Below are 18469 nucleotides of genomic sequence, written 5' to 3'. Positions count from 1 at the left end.
ATTTAGTAGGTGTATGTCAGCTACTTTATTATTTAAAGTGGACATAATAAATCTAGGAAAGAAAATTTCATTACCACTAGCTGTCAGATGCATAATCAGCCTGGTTGCAAGTTCTTCCAAGATCAGCAGACCAACATTCAGGTGTCTGTTGTGGGCAATTGAATACATCATCTTTTGCACAACACTTGAGATATTGTCATATCCTATTTTTTGCAAGTAAAGGCCCTTACTACAGAGTCAAAGATGAATGACCACTCCTTCCTTAGATTGGTTCTGTTTAAGCTTGACAGGTTGATTCTCCCACTATAATTGATGAAGTCCATGAACTCAGTCAGCTCATCAGGAGTTGGTACCTCCACCAGATTCTCAGTTGGCAGCCCTAAAGCTCTATTCACATCTTGGTCATTGAATTCTATTTGTTGGCCTCCAATTGTGCATGTCACCACCAGAGAGAGAGTTGTTGTTAACATTAGTCCTCACTACAGCTGTAGTCCAGAATTCATGCAGCACATCAAGATACAGTACTGGGTTTGCAGTCAAAGCACCTGCAAGATAGGATTCAGACAACATCTTTACAGACCCCTTGAAACTATCAGGAGCTTGGTTTGCATCAGTGAAAGCAAGATAGTTGGTTCCTTTCTCTGGGATAGATGTCCTAGCAACATTTTGTGCCATTGTTGATTGATGAGAATGAATGGGTAAGAAAAAATTCTGAGAAATGATGGAAAATGAGAGAGAAAACGGTTTTGGATTGAAAGCTAGGTCACTTTAGATCTCGAAAGCTGTAAGTAAAAGTATGTATCGAGAAGTCTGGGTATTTATAAAAAGAAGATGACTTGTCGAGAACTCAAAATAGACATTTGGAGATTGTCTATCGAGAAGTCATTTTGAGAAGTGAAGTACATGTCGAGAAGTCATTTTAAATTACTCTAGATGATTTGAAGAGCCACATTTTTCACACTTCTTTCTAGGAGCATTTACAACATAATCAAAATTATTGCTTTTATTTATCCCTATTTTCCCATTTCTATTTTTCTTTCTCTTTCTTGCATCTTCAGTTTTGGTTTCTTGAACAGGAGTCTTGGGACTTTGTTTATTCATGAGCTTCTCTTCAGTATTGGACTGAATTGATTCTTCAGTTTTCTTCTCTTTATCTTCATCAGCAATTTCTTGCTTGATAATCAATTCTTCTTCACTGAAGTTGACTACACATGCTTTGAATATAGGTGCATTAACCTCTTTCAAAAAGGTTGGAGCATTCTCAGTCTTCTTTGTTTTCCCTTTGTCATCTACAGTTTTCTTTTTGTCACTCATGTCATCATAGTCAAGGCCAATAGCAATGGTTGCACATGGCTTATTCTTCTCATGATACTTTCCGACCAGTTCAGATGTATTTCTGAAAGATTTCATCTTTACTTCATTATTTTCTAGCTTCTCCCTTAACACTGCTTCAATTTCATTTGCACACTTGAGCTTGTTCTTGAGATAAGCATTTTCTTGTTTTAAAGCTTCAAGCTCAACTAGCAACAATTCAGTTTCTTGCTTCTCACTCTCCAGCTTCTTATTTATCTTTGTTAATCTGCTAACTTCTTCATTAGCAGCAACCATGCTTGTGTGAATGTGAAACATTTATGTGCTCATCTTTTCAACAGTCTCCTTGTATTGATTCACGTTTAAATCAATAGTGGTAAGAGTTGTTATTTGTGCTTTTGATGAGGATGATTTACCTTGCTCCAAATCCATTAGAGTATAGTTTCCAACTTCCTCATCTTCATTATTATCTGAATTATCCCAACTCTTTCCCTCCGAATGTAAGCTTTGCTCTGTTGCTTTTTCAGAAGAGCTTCATACTTTGCTTCCAGTTCAAGATAAGCTTTGTCTTTCTTTGCCTTCTTAGGTTTCCTGCATTCTGTAGCAAAGTGGCCTAGTTCAACACAATTGAAGCACCTTATATTAGATCTGTCAACAGATCCAGTTTTGTAACCACTCTTGTTGTCAGAGTTGTACTTCCCTTTCTCTTTCCATCTGTTGTCTTTGTTGAAAGATTGTCCTTTACTTCTGAAGTACATTGGCTTCTTTACTCTAATGTTAGAGAATTTTCTAGCTAAATAGGCCATTGACTGATCTAGCTCATCCAGTTCTTCAAGAGTGTAGAACTCATCCTTTTCCAACTCTAGTATGACTTGCTCCTGCGAATCATTTGCTTTCTGCTCACTTGTTGAGGCAACTGAAGTTTGAGATCTTAGTTCATCATTGAAGGATTGGCTTTCATTTACAATTAAAGCACTTGAGCCATCCACAACATGTCCTTGACCAGACCTCAATGATTGCCTTTGAATCATCTCTACTTCATATGTTTTGAGAATTCCATATAGAACTTCCAGAGTTATTCTGCTCAAGTCTCTCCCTTCCCTGATTGCTGAGATTTTCTGTTCCAAATGGTCAGGGAGAGTAAGCAAGAACTTTAGATTCATCTCTCCAGCTTCATAGTATTTGTCATGAAGCTGTAAGTCATTTATCGGCTTATTGAATCTTTTAAACACATCAGTAATGCTTTCCTTAGGCTTAGCCATAAAACCCTCATACTGTGAAATCATTATCCTTCTTTGATTAGATCTAACCTCCTCAGTTCCTTCACAGAGTATTTCAATCTTCTCCCATATTTGCTTGGCAGTGTCAAAGTTAACAATATTGTTGTACATCACATTGTCAAGTGACCCAATTAATATCAATTGCAAGCTGTTATCCAGGGAGACTTTCTCCTTTTCAGGGTCAGAATACTCAGCTGGATCTTTAGGAGCATAATGAGCTGGTATGATCGTGTCTCCATCTATAGATTCCTCGACTCTTACCATAGGAATGAAGGGTCCATTCTTGAGGATCTGAATGTGGAGTGGATTGGCCATCCTGATAAACAACATCATTTTCTTTTTACAAAGAGTGTAGTTAGCTTTGTCAAAGGTAGGAATTTTGATGCTACTAATTTTTTGTGTATTCATTCTTCCAAGATCTTGAATCTGTTTACTTTTATATTTTGCTCTAATACCACTTGTTAGGTAATGAATCACACACAGAGGGGGGTGAATGTGTTTTTCTGATTTTAGGCTTTTCTTGAAAGTTAATGGTTGAACAAAGTAAATTAAATCTTGTATAGAAAATTGTTCATGCGGAATCTAAACCTGTAGAAAATAAAGAACACAGATCTTCAAAACTCACTTAATTTTTATATTAAAAATTCAGATTATTTTGCTACAAAATTTCTAAGCTCTTTGATGTTAAAGAGCTCAGTTTCTTCTTGAGAGTGATACAAGAGATTTGATCTAAATTGTTACTTCTAACTAGAGGACCAGTGTTAACTTTATAACTCAGTTAACTGCTGGTTTAGACAGTGGATAATAAACATGCTATTAACTTTTCTAAACTGTCACTTGTCATTTCTATTTATAGAAAAGCATATCTTCCAGTTCTGGCTTAGCATATCTTTAGCATCTCGTGTTCACTTTAATCTTCCTCTGTCAGTTAATCTTTGCCATTGATCTTGCACACTCTTCAAGCTGCTTTTTGTAGACTTGTCAATCCAACTGTTGAATTATTTGTTGATTGTTTATCTTGGATATTGAACTGATCTGCAATTCTGTACTTTAAGACTGTACCTCGAGATCTCCAGTTTAAATTAATAGAACACTTGACATCTCGATAAGTATATAGGCTTATCGAAGCTTGTCGAGATCTCTAGTCTTCATATCTTCACTTTGACTTATCGATAACTCAGAGTTCTCTACTGAATGTAGACTTGTCGATAACTCTAAGTTTTCTAGTGAAGGAATGACTTGTTGATATCTCCAATCTTCATTTCTTCAATTTTTCTTGTTGATATCTTCCTGAGTTCTCTAATAGCTTTACAGACTTGTTCATTCTGAATTCTTTCATTTCTTCTATCCCGGTGGATATTGCCCATCCGTCGACTAGTGATTGTAACCCGACGGATGTGCCTAACAGCAGTCATCCATCGACTAGCCAAACTACTATTCCGATGGATGTTCCTCATCCGTCGGTACTCTCTGAAACTTGAATGACTTCTCGATAAGCCATTCTGGAGTTATCGAATGACTTCTCTATAACATTAAATCTGTGACTTGCAGAGATCTTGACTTAGGGTATTTTTCTCCAAACACATTTATTCAACTCCAAGCTTCTTCAAAATTCTTCTGAGGCATGATCTTCTTGATCTTCTTCCAGATAGAATTCTTAGGCTTGATACTGTTTTAGGAAAAAGACTCCAGTCTACTCCTTTGCATTTTTACAGAGTTTAAGTGTTACAAGTACAAAATACAAATTTAGATAACAATCAACTTACTCAGGGTTGACAAATTGTCTTAGTCTTGTTAAAGAACAGGCATGTCTTTTATAACATGTTTAATAGTACCTCTAATAACTTTTGAGAAAATATTATTCACGATTAAACATTTATGGTATTCTATAGTGAGTTTGTGGCTAGCTTATTTCATCGATTATAATTTCTAGTTCTAGAAAACTTTATTTTATTTTGTGAATATTCAATACCAATATTTCGTACTTTGTACATTTTTGCAATTTAAGAGGGCTGTGTCACTAATTACCTCTCTTATAAATAATTATATTTTTACATTTTTATTTACTTCATAACTTCTCGGAAAAGAGTAATGTTTTATTTTATTTTATTTTAACTTATTTAGTTAATTAAATATTAAAGTATATTGTATTCTTCAAATTATTTTATGGACTTCGTGAGTTAGCAAATACTTAATTTATTCTCTAAGTTTTGAAATAATAAATTTTAAAGTATTGGTGTAGATTATGGTATTTTAGTAAATTATAAAATGAAATGGCTAACTAATAAAAGACCATTTATATATCTCTACTAGTAATTTATAATTATTTTCTCAATTAGAAACCTCTATGGAATTCTAGAGTGTGGAAGAGTGTTCTTACCACAGTTAATTAACTCACATTAATTAGTTAATAAAGTTATAAATGAGCACTACAAGAAATAAACGATTATACAACAGTTTTTCACTGTTATGTGACATGAATATCACACAACGGTTGTTTAATCCCTTGTAATAAGAGAGATTACACAACTTTTTTAGTACTGGTTACGATCAAGAACGCACAAATAGTATTCTATATTAATCATTGTTGGAACTTTCTTAAAACAACTGTTTCTTTATTCAACTCTTGTCTACCTAACTTAACAACAATGGTTTTGTAGAAAAACCATCGTTGTTAACTTATTCACTATTGTCATAAACAACAGTTTATAAACTTCTTTTATGAATGTTTTTTTTAAAAGACAATGGTGTTAAAGATTTAAACTATCGCAAAGAATATCAAAAGACAACAGTTTTTTTATAAAAAAAATATTTGCAGTGAGACATACAACAGTTTTCATCATTTTTTAAGTGACTTTCACACAACTGTTTACAAAATTAATCTCATTATTTAAAATAAACCAATTTTATAATAAAATTATATTATGATAATTCAATTATTATTTCACAATTGAAATTAAATTTACAATACAAAGATTCTCTACAAGAATTACAAGTGTAACAAAGTTTCATCAAAATTCACCAACAAGTTGGTAGTTACCATTAAAATTCACTCTCACGCCAATTAGCTCCAGTTCTTTAAAATTTATCAATAAATGGAATGTTACTAACTTCAGAAGCAACTTTCCACTCCTCGTTATATAAAACTGAGTTATATGGGGCTCTGTCACCTTAGCTAGTCCTTAGCCATTGCCCACCTTTGATTCTATCAACGAATTTTATAGGAGAAAGTAATTTGCAGCCATTAACAGCTCTCTTAGCAGGGGAAACTTTAAGTCTTGACCATTACTTCCATTCTCTAACCATCTGAATATTTCAATTCAGATGCTTTATAACCACTATATAGTTGCAATGATGAACTTTACAAATAATAAATAAAAAAATATAAAGTTGTGTAACAAATCATGTAAATATATAATAAGGATGAATTGATAGTCTACGAGTCAATATCCACCTTCCAGTGAGCTCTGTTGAATTTGTGAGTGTCCTAGAGTTTACCTTTGATAACTTTACCACGTTAAAAATTTTTACAACATCAAGGACCTAAATTCTTTCATATTGTGAAAGAGTTTGCTCCTAATTAGATTGTTGCAATCTTTTGGAGATCACCATAACAACATTCATTTTGTCTAACATTTCCAACATCTTCGATAAATTGCCTGAGGTTTGTGGTGTAAGTCTTGACACCAACCTCCATGTCTTCACTTGATGGTTGTACTTAGTACACAGGCATGCAATTTAGGAAAGGTATTGATACACAATCTTAGTGTCGTACTCCATAAAGATGTTATTTTACCGGGTTTGAATCCTTGACCTAGCATATAGCAAATATTACCTATCTTGATCTCTCATTGTTTGGTAAAACAGCACACTGATTAAAGGTTTGTGGTCGTTATTTAATCAACATATGATCAAAACTTATCAAGGCGACCAGTAGACCATCTAGAGAAAATTGAGAAAAATTATATGTAAAGGAGGTAGAAGAATAAACATGATCTGCCCCAAGTTCATTTACAAACTTGCCTATTATTAACTAATCCTAAAATAGTAGCATTATAGGGTATATAACTTTATCTAATTTAACTTCTCGGGTTTTAACACCCCCTCCCCTCCCACCTTGAAGCAACCGCATGCAAAGTTCGTCCTCCAATTCAGTTATTCAACAAAACAAAAATAAATAAAATCAAGACATTTAACAGAAGTATTTAATAGCATGTTATAGATATGGAAATATCACCAATCACCGCCACATTGATTGTCCTTAAAGTCTACGAAAATCCAATCAAAATGAAAATGTAGCTATGGTGTACAGTTTTGAATCACTAAATCTGGTCAAAGTATTGTATCATGATTCATGAAACATTATGATGAATGCATAATTTGGCTTCAGTCAAGTCTAGTATGGTTCAGACTTATCTCAATACTAATCAACTGGTGAAGATCAACTTCTCAAAGTCTATTGCTTAAAACTAGATTAAAGACTGAAGTCACTAAACTAGAGGAAGCTATGTAGGGATGTCTTGTATGAAGTCAAGTCTGTAGGAAGCTATTGTTTCATGCTCCTTTTATACTATTCAAATATCATTTAACAAATAAAAAAAGAACACCAGTTATCACTAATGTGGCTATTTAGATGTAAATCACTAGTGACGATTTAAATACAGCCACTTAAAATGACACAAATTACTAATCACTAATGATCGGCGTTCAAAAAATAACTGGTCTTAACACTACAAATCAGTAGCTCTCAATTATCATTCTAATTTTGATTATTTCAGGACTTTCTATACACAAGTATACATACAATCAGATACAACCAAAAACTTTACAGAATCAAATACTAAAAAATAACACAATTAAAAAACATAATCACTATTATCACATAAATGAAATAAAATAAAATCTCAAGTACCTTAAACAGCGATCTCTGAATAGATGAATCACTGAGAGGAACAGACACAGAAAGCTACAACCAAAGAAATTAAATAAAATGAATGACATAAGTACGTAAAACTAATTACAATCTAATTAAAATGAAGAAAGTAAACCTAAATTAGATAAAGGTTAGAACAGCAACCTGTGCAATAGCAGAATTAGCCATAAAAATGAGGTAAAAAGTAGTGTTTGTGTAAGTATATATATAGGAGCAGTTAAGTTGGGTAATGAGGAACAACCTTTAGGCTCATGGAAAGGACAAAACTATAGAGTCGTAGGAGTTTCAAGAGACAACTTGAGCGAGCACTACCAGAAATGTTGATGGCCCCAAAACACCTTCACATTCAAAAGGGAGATTTGAGGTCAAATATGATGAATATATGAAGATGTCTAAGAAACTTCTAGATCAAAGAGATGAAATGCCTTATCCTGTATCCCCTGACAGGCATAAAAAAATCGTTCTACTTTTGCCATGAGATAGCCCTGGGAATACACCCGCTCTTCTGAAACAAATGGTCAAAAAAGTACAGAACATTCTCGAATGAGCTTGCAGTTTGCGGCGTTTATTTGGGTCGGTGAGAGTGAGGGAGGTGACGATGGCGGCGACGGAGCTGGTTCCAATGACGGCGATTGTGGCAGTGTCGCGGATTTCGAGTTGGGGTGAAATGGCTTTCGGGTCGGGTTGGTGAGAATGGGGAATGGGCTGGGCTTTTTGAAGTGGAGTGGAGTGTGGGAGAATAGGGCTGAGGAGAAGATAAGGTGGATTAGCTTAATTTTGAATTTAATACTCCTTCCCTATCTAGATTACTTCTTGTTTCTCTATCTATATTACTATCAGCAGATGAAGAGATTGATGAAAATTACTTAATCGATGTGATTTTGAAACACAAAATTAGGTAAGAAACTGGAGAGATGATATGATTTTAAACAAATCAAGGTTAGAAATCGGAGATGGAAGAGCGTAAAGGAACAATGAGGGAGAGAGAAAGGGAAATTGGGAGCAGACAAAAAATTAATTAAATTATTAAATTATTATATTTATCGTATTATATATTAGTGTTAGAGATTTATTTAAAATTTTCTTATTTAAGAATAACAATTATTTTTATACATGAATTTTTATTAATATTATAAAATTACCTTGTAAATCGGAAACAAATCTCGTTGTTGGATGTCGTACTTTTACTAGATTATTCTAATCCTCACATGCAAGATTAATTTCAAACTTGTTAATAATTTTCTCATATAACTAAAATCGATATATCTTAACATCTGTACGGTTGGATCGTCGAAAAAATCATTTTAAAAATTAATCTTGTAAATCGGGAACGAGTCTCGTTGTTGGGAGTGGTACTTTTACTGAATTTTCTAATCCAGACATGAAAGATGAATTTCGAACTTGTTAATAATTCTCTCATATGACTAACATTGATATATCTTAACATCCGTATGGTTGGATCATCGAAAAAACCATTTTAAAAAATAAACTTGAAAATCGGGAACGAGTCTCGTTGTCGGAAGTGGTACTTTTACTAGATATTTCTAATCCTGACATGAAAGATGAATTTCAAATTTGTTAATAATTTTCTCATATGACTAAAATAGAAATATCTTAACATCCGTACGGTTGGATCAACAAAAAAATCATTTTAAAAATTAATCTCGTAAATCGGGAACGAGTCTCGTTGTTGGGAGTGCTACTTTTACTGGATTTTTCTAATTCTGACATACAAGATGAATTTCAAATTTTTTAATAATTTTTTCATATGACTAAAATCGATATATCTTAACATCCTTACGGTTGGATCTTCGAAAAAATCATTTTAAAAATTAATCTTATAAACTGGGAAAGAGTCTCGTTGTCGGGAGTGCTACTTTTGCTGGATTTTTCTAATCCTGACATGAAATATTAATTTTAAATTTGTTAATAATTTTATCATATGACTAAAATTGATATATCTTAACATCCGTATGGATGGATCGTCGAAAAAATTATTTTAATAATTAATCTTGTAAATCGGAACAAGTCTCGTTGTCGGGAGTGGTACATTTACTGGATTTTTCTAATTCTGACGTGCAAGATGAATTTCAAATTTGTTAATAATTTCTTCGTATGACTAAAATCGATATATCTTAACATCCATATGGTTGTATCGTCAAAAAAATCATTTTAAAAATTAATCTTGTAAATCGAGAACGAGTCTCGTTGTTGGGAGTGGTACTTTTACTGGATTTTTCTACTCCTGACATGAAAGATGAATTTCAAACTTGTTAATAATGTTCTCATATGACTAAAATTGATATATCTTAACATCTGTATGGTTGGATCATCGAAAAAATCATTTAAAAACTTAATCTTGTAAACCTGGAACGAGTCTCGTTGTCAGAAGTGGTAATTTTACTGGATTTTTCTAATCCTGATGTGGAAGATGAATTTCAAATTTGTTAATAATTTTTTCATATGACTAAAATCGATATATCTTAACATCCGTATGATTTGATCGTCGAAAAAATCCTTTTAGAAATTAATCTTGTAATTCGGGAACGAGTCTCGTGGTTAGGAGTGGTACTTTTACTGGATTTTTCTAATCCTCACATGAAAGATGAATTTCAAACTTGTTAATAATTTTCTCATATGACTAAAATTGATATATCTTAACATCCGTATGGTTGGATAATCGAAAAAATCATTTTAAAAAATAATCTTGTAAATAGGGAACGAGTTTCGTTGTCGGAAGTGGTACTTTTACTGTATATTTCTAATCCTGACATGAAAGATGAATTTCAAATTTGTTAATAATTTTATCATATGACTAAAATAGAGATATCTTAACATCTGTACGGTTGGATCGTCGAAAACAATATTTTAAAAATTAATCTTGTAAATCGGGAACGAGTCTTGTTGTCGGGAGTGCTAGTTTTACTGGATTTTTCTAATCCTGACATGCAAGTTGAATTTCAAATTTTTTAATAATTTTTTCATATGACTAAAATTGATATATCTTCACATCCGTACGGTTGGATCTTCGAAAAAATCATTTTAAAAATTAATCTTGTAAATCAGGAACGAGTCTCGTTGTCGCAAGAAGTACTTTTACTAGATTTTTCTAATCCTGACTTGAAAGATTAATTTCAAATTTGTTAAAAATTTTCTCATATGAATAAAATTTATATATCTTAACATTTGTACGGTTGGATCGTCGAAATAATCATTTTAAAAATTAATCTTGTAAATCGGAAACAAATCTCGTTGTTGGAAGTCATACTTTTACTAGATTTTTCTAATCTTGAAATGCAAGATGAATTTCAAACTTGTTAATAATTTTCTCATATGACTAAAATCGATATATCTTAACATCTGTACAGTTGGATCCTCAAAAAAATCATTTGAAAATTAATCCTGTAAATCGGGAACGAGTCTCGTTGTTGGGAGTGGTACTTTTACTGGATTTTTCTAATCCTGACATGAAAGATGAATTTTGAACTTGTTAATAATTTTCTCATATGACTAAAATTGATATATCTTAACATTCGTATGGTTGCATCGTCGAAAAAATCATTTTAAGAAATAATCATGGAAATCGGGAACGAGTCTCTTTGTCGGAAGTGGTACTTTTACTAGATATTTATAATCCTAACATGAAAGACGAATTTCAAATTTGTTAATAATTTTCTCATATGACTAAAATCGATATATCTTAAAATCCGTACGGTTGGATCATCGAAAAAATTATTTTAAAAATTAATCTTGTAAATCGGGAACGAGTCTCGTTGTCGGGAGTGCTACTTTTACTGGATTTTTCTAATCCTAACATACAAGATGAATTTCAAATTTGTTAATAATTTTTTCATATGACTAAAATCGATATATCTTAACATCCGTACGGTTAGATCTTCGGAAAAATCATTTTAAAAATTAATCTTGTAAATTGGGAATGAGTCTTGTTGTCGGGAGTGCTACTTTTACTGGATTTTTCTAATCCTGACATGAAAGATTAATTTCACATTTGTTAAAATTTTCTCATATGACTAAAATTGATATATCTTAACATCCATACGATTGGATCATCGAAAAAATCATTTTAAAAATTAATCTTGTAAATCGGAAACAAATCTCGTTGTTGGAAGTCGTACTTTTACTAAATTTTTCTAATCCTGACATGCAATATGAATTTCAAACTTGTTAATAATTTTCTCATATGACTAAAATCGATATATCTTAACATCTGTACGGTTGGATCATCGAAAAAATCATTTTAAAAATTAATCTTGTAAATCGGGAACGAATCTCGTTGTTCGGAGTGGTACTTTTACTGAATTTTCTAATTCTGACATGAAAGATGAATTTCGAACTTGTTAATAATTTTCTCATATGACTAAAATTGATATATCTTAACATCCGTATGGTTGGATCGTCGAAAAAATCATTTTAAAAAATAATCTTGGAAATCGGGAACGAGTGTCGTTGTCGGAAGTGGTACTTTTACTAGATATCTCTAATCCTGACATGAAAGATGAATTTCAAATTTGTTAATAATTTTCTCATATGACTAAAATCGATATATCTTAACATACGTACGATTGGATTGTCGAAAAAATCATTTTAAAAATTAATCTTTTAAATCGGGAACGAGTCTCGTTGTTGGGAGTGCTAGTTTTACTGGATTTTTCTAATCCTGACATATAAGATTAATTTCAAATTGGTTAATAATTTTTTCATATGACTAAAATCGATATATCGTAAAATCCTTACGGTTGGATCTTCGAAAAAATCATTTTAAAAATTAATCTTATAAATTGGGAATGAGTCTCTTTGTCGGGAGTGCTACTTTTTCTGGATTTTTCAAATCCTGACATGAAAGATTAATTTCAAATTTATTAATAATTTTCTCATATGACTAAATTTAATATATCTTAACATCCGTACGGTTGGATCGTCAAAAAATTATTTTAATAATTAATCTTGTAAATTGGGAACGAGTCTCGTTGTCGGGAGTGGTACATTTACTGGATTTTTCTAATCCTGACGTGCAAGATGAATTTCAAATTTGTTAATAATTTTTTCATATGACTAAAATCAATATATTGTTAGGTCACACACACTGTAGAGAGGGGGCGAATACAGTGTATAACACAATCAAATCGAACTTTAATAACTCAAGTAACAGAAAACAAACTTTATTCAAAACAATAAACTCTGTTACAGTATGGAACTGTCCTCTCTCAGTGATGAACAAATATCACGAGAGCTGCTAGGGTTACAATAAATAATCTTCTCGATAATGATAACACTTATAGTGTAAACCCAATGTCTGTGTTTATATACTACACAGTTACAAGATAATTGCTAATTCAAATGGAATATAATTCTGCTTCCTAAAATATATCAATCAGATATCTTTTCTTCCAAGTATTATATTCTTCATAGAATTCCTTCTTCATGCATATCTCTTCTTACGTTTGTCTTAATCTTCTTTTCCTTTCAATCAGCCTCCTTCCTTATCTGAACGTTTCCTTTAAGTCCTGATATTATCTTCTGATAAATATCTCCTGAACGTTAAATACTGATGACTTAAGTTATGACTTCAGTATAAGTGCTGATTTTAGTTAAGTACTGATTTGTCCTATTTAAGTAAGATCTGAAAACTAAATATAAATCATATTATACATGACATTATCAAATATATCTAACAATCTCCCCCAACTTGTAAAATAGCATAATATACAAGTTTAACATATATTTGATGATGTCAAAAACATTAAGTACAAATGCATGAAAATTTGACTAGATAACTACAACTTACAGTCCTTAAAGCTTTATCTAGATAATATACAAGTTTAACATATATTTGATGATGTCAAAAACATTAAGTACAAATGCATGAAATTTTGACTAGATAACTACAACTTACAGTCCTTAAAGCTTTACCAGCTTTAACATCTGATAACCACTTCAGTCTATATTCATATCAGAATTTAAGCAGTTGTAGATCTTGACTTGGCTTTACTTTCTGATCTCTCTGATGTCAGGAGTTGTTCTGAGATAGTTCTTTAACAAACATCTCTCAGCATATCTGAGTTCATCAATCATCCTCCTTTTAGCATCTTTAAGTTCTGCAGAATCTTCACCAGTTTGAAAGATTACAGCCCTGAGATCATTAATTTTAGCTTTCTTTATATCCTGATCCAGTCTGATCAAATACGCCTTGTCAGACTCAAGATTGAATTCCAAAGCCTTGTAACCCAGAAAAGTAGTTATAATATTAGCAGAGTTAGGCTTCATCTCAACAATATCACCCTTGTGATCTCTGTACTTTGGAAGATATGTGCTGTCAGACTTTACAGAATAAAGCCTTTTCTGTCTCTGAATTTGACTCTTCAAATAGTTTGCAGCACTTTCTGTTATTTTTTCATTAACTTAAAGTAAGAATAATACATGTTCCAATTCTTCAAAATACTTCAGTGGAATGGCATTTTCCCTTATATGATAAACCCTACCATCTGCCATGAAATACAACAAGATGTGTTCTTTCAAGTAGGTACGGTAAACCATCTGTACAGATTCTAGTTGATTCAATCTTTCAGGAGTTGCTCCAATACCTGGTTCACTTAAGGAAGTTGGATCATTGGTTGTGTTCTGTATTCTTCTTTCATCAGCACTACTCAATCCAGATTTATCTCTTGCTTCCTTTCCAGTAACCACTCTTGCTTCAAAACCACCTACAGCAGTCTTCAAAGGTTGCGTCTGTTTGGCTTTGGTGAATCCTGGTAGGAGTAACTTTGAAGGTTTAACATGAGCAATGTCAGAGGTTTCCTTTGATTTATCTTCTGATATCAAGTTAACTTGAGCTTTGTCAGAGGTTACTTGCATCTTTGAGATATCAGAATTAACTATATCTTTACTCTGAACAACTTGAGCCATGTCAGAGGTTGTCTTAGAAATTTTTCTTGAAGTCAGAGCAAGATCAGCATCTTTAACAGTAATTTCTTCATTCACAGGAGGCACATAAACCTTGATAGGTTCACCAACTTTCTCTTTGCCCTTGGACCTTGGATCTATCTGCAATTGTGATTTAGCCTTGGTTGCTTCAGGATTTGTTCTTTCTTTTATCATAATGCCTTTGGCCTTTGGAAGTTTCTTTTTACCAACAGAAGCTTCAGATTTAGATTTGACTTTCTCTGACTTAAGTCTAGCTTCTTCTTCCATCAGACTCTCAAAGTCCATTCCTGTCAGATGGAACAAAGGTAACTGAGTTCCATTCCTTAGTCCACTCTTGTCCTCTAGGAGTTTCACTCCAAGGTACTGGTGCTGCTCTTGTAACAAACTTCTCAACTAATTCAGATTTATGAACAGTTTGTTGAGATGCATGTCCTGAAGGACCAGCTTCATCAGCATTTGCATTAATAGCAGCATCATCAGTAGTATCAGCATTTGAAGCATCAGAATTGACAGAATCAGCATCTTCTGATAAAACAACAGTATGAGAAGCAATTGAGGCTTCAGCATCATCCTCTAAGTGCTGATCTGTTTCCAAGTTCTGATCAACAGCCATATCCTGATGCTCACCTATATTCTGATCATCAACATCTAGATGCAGAGAAGGTGTTGTTGACAATTCTGGAGTTTGAGTAGCATCAATAAAAGGTATTGTTGATGGATTAATTGATGTTGGAGCTTCTAAGTGGAGAACCTCAGGCACAACCAGGTTATGAATATCAATTTCAGCACTTGTGCCTGGGTCTACAGGAGATACAGTTTCATGTACAGGAGACACAGATGGTGTGTTTTCCTTGTCTGTAGCAGCTTCCTTAGTTGGGGATAATGGAGAAGGAGATGCAGTAGCTTCAGCAAATTCTGGTTCTTTTGAGATCAGAGATTCCTGATCTCCTTCCTTAGCTGCTGCTTCCTCATCATCTGAAACTGGCCTTTTAGCTCTCTGTTTCTTGTATCTCTTTGAAGGTGGGGATTCCTTGGGAGGTTCAGCAGAAGTCATTCTTCTAAGCCTTTTGAGAAGCTTAGATCCCCCAATTCCAGAATCCTTCTGAGAAGGGACCTTCTAAGCTTCTTTAACAAAAGGTTCTGATTCAGAAACCTGTTCCTCACTATCAGACTCATCTCTCAGAACAATCCTCCTCCTCTTCTGTGGTGTCTGAGGGACGGTCCTTGTCCTCTTGGGCTTGGAAGATGAAGGCTTCACAGTAGGTGCTGATGATGAGGGTTGAGCTGTCTGTGAAGGTGTGAGATAAGTTTTGAGATATGTTCTGAGAGAGGGTTGAGGTATAGATGTATGTGTGGTATGTTCTGATGGTTGGTGTGGTGTTTGGAATGTGGTGGTAGGTTGAACATCAGGATAAACAGATCTATAGGTTTGAGGATCAGCATTGACCAGGATCTATTTTACAGACTGAGGAATCTGTAAAGGTCTAACCACCGTTTTCTTAAGGTCAACATTTACCAAGTCATTAAAAGCACGTTTTACAAGTTTAAAGGGTGGAAATAAGTCAGTGGTAGGTTGGGGTTCGTCAGCACAGCAGAAATTATATATAAGCTGACAGAATCTAGCAAAGTAGACAACATTCCTATCATCTGTCATCCTATCCCCTATAAAACCTAGCACAACACTTGCAAAATCAAAATGAGTTTGGTTAATAATAGCATACCCGATGTGCTGACTCATTATTGGAATGGCATCAAAGTTGGAACACTTATTCCCGAAGGCTTTAGTGATGCAATCGAAGAAAAAGCTCCATTCCTTTCTGATATGAGCTCGTTTCAACTATCCAAGCTTAGCCAAACTCTTCTCATACCCCAAATTGGCCATGAGCTGCTGTAGAACTGGTTCCTCCGGTGTTGAGAAAATGCAGCCTTCTGGTAAATGTAGAGCTTGACGAAATGTTCCAGGAGTTACCACATGTTCAGAATCATCCACTTCAAAAAGAATGATGGGAGTACCATTAGCACCACCATTATCAAAATGCCTAGTCCGCCAAAACGTCAGAATTTGTTGGCTGGAAAAGAGTGGTGGCTGGGTCAATGCATACCCAATTTCACTGTGTACAAGAAGATCTTGCACAAAGTGTAAATCAGACGGAGCTTCATCATGATTTAAGATGGCAGCATAATTCTTGGGAACGAACTTGGCTCCATCGATGATCAAATCCTTAGGTGCCATGAGAAAAATTGAAAATTAAGGTTGCCTGTAAGGTGTTTGATAAAATGTCTGTATGAAAAACAATTGCCAGGAGATGAGAGAGAGTAAAAGCAAAGAAAGAGAGATAAAGTGTAAAAGTAAATAAAAGATTGTATAATCTTCTCTCTCTCTTACTTATACTTGGTTAAAAAAATAACCGTTGGACACCTGTTAGACATGCAGTAAAAATGAATAATTAATGGGCACGGGAAAACAGTAATCATTACTTATCACGTGCAGTTTTTCAAGGAAAAACCGTTCCACTTACCAAGTAATCCAATTAATTTAGGTAAGTCAGTTTTAATTCAAAATTTAAATTGTTCCCACTTATTTAATCAATTTCACTGCAAAACCAATATTCTGTAAAAATATTCAAGTGTGAGAATGACCAAAAAATAAATCAAGTAAACAACTACTGATAATTTAAACCAGAACTTAATTTATATCAGTAATTAAAATGGTCATCAGAATATGGATATATCAGAATTTAAAAATGCAGTAGAATTGCAAACATCTCAGAGATAAAATCTTGCAAAAATATAAAATTCCATTAATATATTAAGAGAATACATTCATGAAATTGAAATTTACATCAGAACATTACAAGACTGTCCTAATCTACAAACTCCAACATTAACAGCTTTTGTCCTTGGCTAAGAAGCCGGATAAAGCTGTCGATGAAAAAAAACAGGAAGAAAAAAACAAATTATTTCTTCTTCCGACTCTCTACAAAAAGAATAGCGAGTCGAGTGATTCGCTCTTGTTGGTGGAGAGCTTCCAGCCTTTCTTCTTCCAATCGCTCTAGATGGCGATGGTAGTCCATGTAAAAGAACAGGAGGTGTGTGAGAACCTCCTGGGGAACCGAGTCCCAAATCTCATCAGGAATGACAGTTACGTGCCATTCCTGCTGCCAGTCCTCACAGCTCAACTCCATGTTGAAGGTCTCATAGTTTAAAAACATATTGTAGTTGACCATGATTGTGTTGGTATGAAGGAAAAGAGAGTGAGTATGTGAGAAAAGAAATGATGTGTAGACTTATTTGAGGTGTTGGTTTATATAGGCAATAGAATGTCAGGAGACGCAAGGAAATTTAATGCTGACAGGTAGAAATAATTCTACCTCGTCTCCCTAGACTGGGAAGAAGAAAAACAGTCATTGGAAGTGTAAAACAGGGTTTAATGCGCACAAGAAACAAGTAAATATTACTGTGCATGTACGTGTTCTACTAACCCTAATTGTATTGACTGTTAATATCTCACACGTACATATTCTGATTTAAAATAAGACTGTTTCAGATTTTAACCACAAATAAGTCAAGTAGAGGATCAGGATTTACTATCAGCACTTAGACTTATATCAGAACTTAACAGTCATCAGAACATGATTTCTTAACTCGAAAAATGAATGCCTATCTCTGTGATTCTTCACACAAATTCTGATTTTGGTTCTTCAGAACTTATTTATCAGAACTTCCATCAGAACTTGTCCTCAGAATTTATGCAATCTGACACATAAACTGTTCATCTAAAACAACATTGAATGCCACAGTAATTTTCATCATTCATATGGAGTGTAAGTGTGTGCATTAAGCAAAATACCAGACAAAGAGTAAAGTCTGATTCACTTCAGTACATTTTAGAAATAAGGCATAACTAAGAACTTTACTAAAAATCTGTCATTATTCTGAAGTTAACTTTTGAATGAGTTCAGGCACGAGTCCACCTCAATTGTTTTGTGCTTATTTTATGCAA

The 18469-nt window shown here is 33.5% G+C and overlaps 1 long non-coding RNA gene across 1 annotated transcript; it reads right to left on the bottom strand.

The window, feature by feature from the left end:
• Positions 1–5575: 5575 nt before the first annotated feature.
• On the bottom strand, positions 5576–8412 carry LOC141717205 (uncharacterized). Its single transcript, XR_012573555.1, has 3 exons — positions 7766–8412; positions 7504–7557; positions 5576–5897 (listed from the first exon to the last, which is right to left on the bottom strand). It is a non-coding gene; the product is annotated as an uncharacterized LOC141717205 (long non-coding RNA).
• Between the last annotated feature and the right edge of the window lie 10057 nt (positions 8413–18469).

Source organism: Apium graveolens, chromosome 4 (genome assembly GCF_009905375.1).
Source record: "Apium graveolens cultivar Ventura chromosome 4, ASM990537v1, whole genome shotgun sequence".
Lineage (NCBI taxonomy): Eukaryota > Viridiplantae > Streptophyta > Magnoliopsida > Apiales > Apiaceae > Apium > Apium graveolens.
Note: the sequence above shows the minus strand (reverse complement) of the source record. Positions and strands in the feature narration are given on the sequence as shown.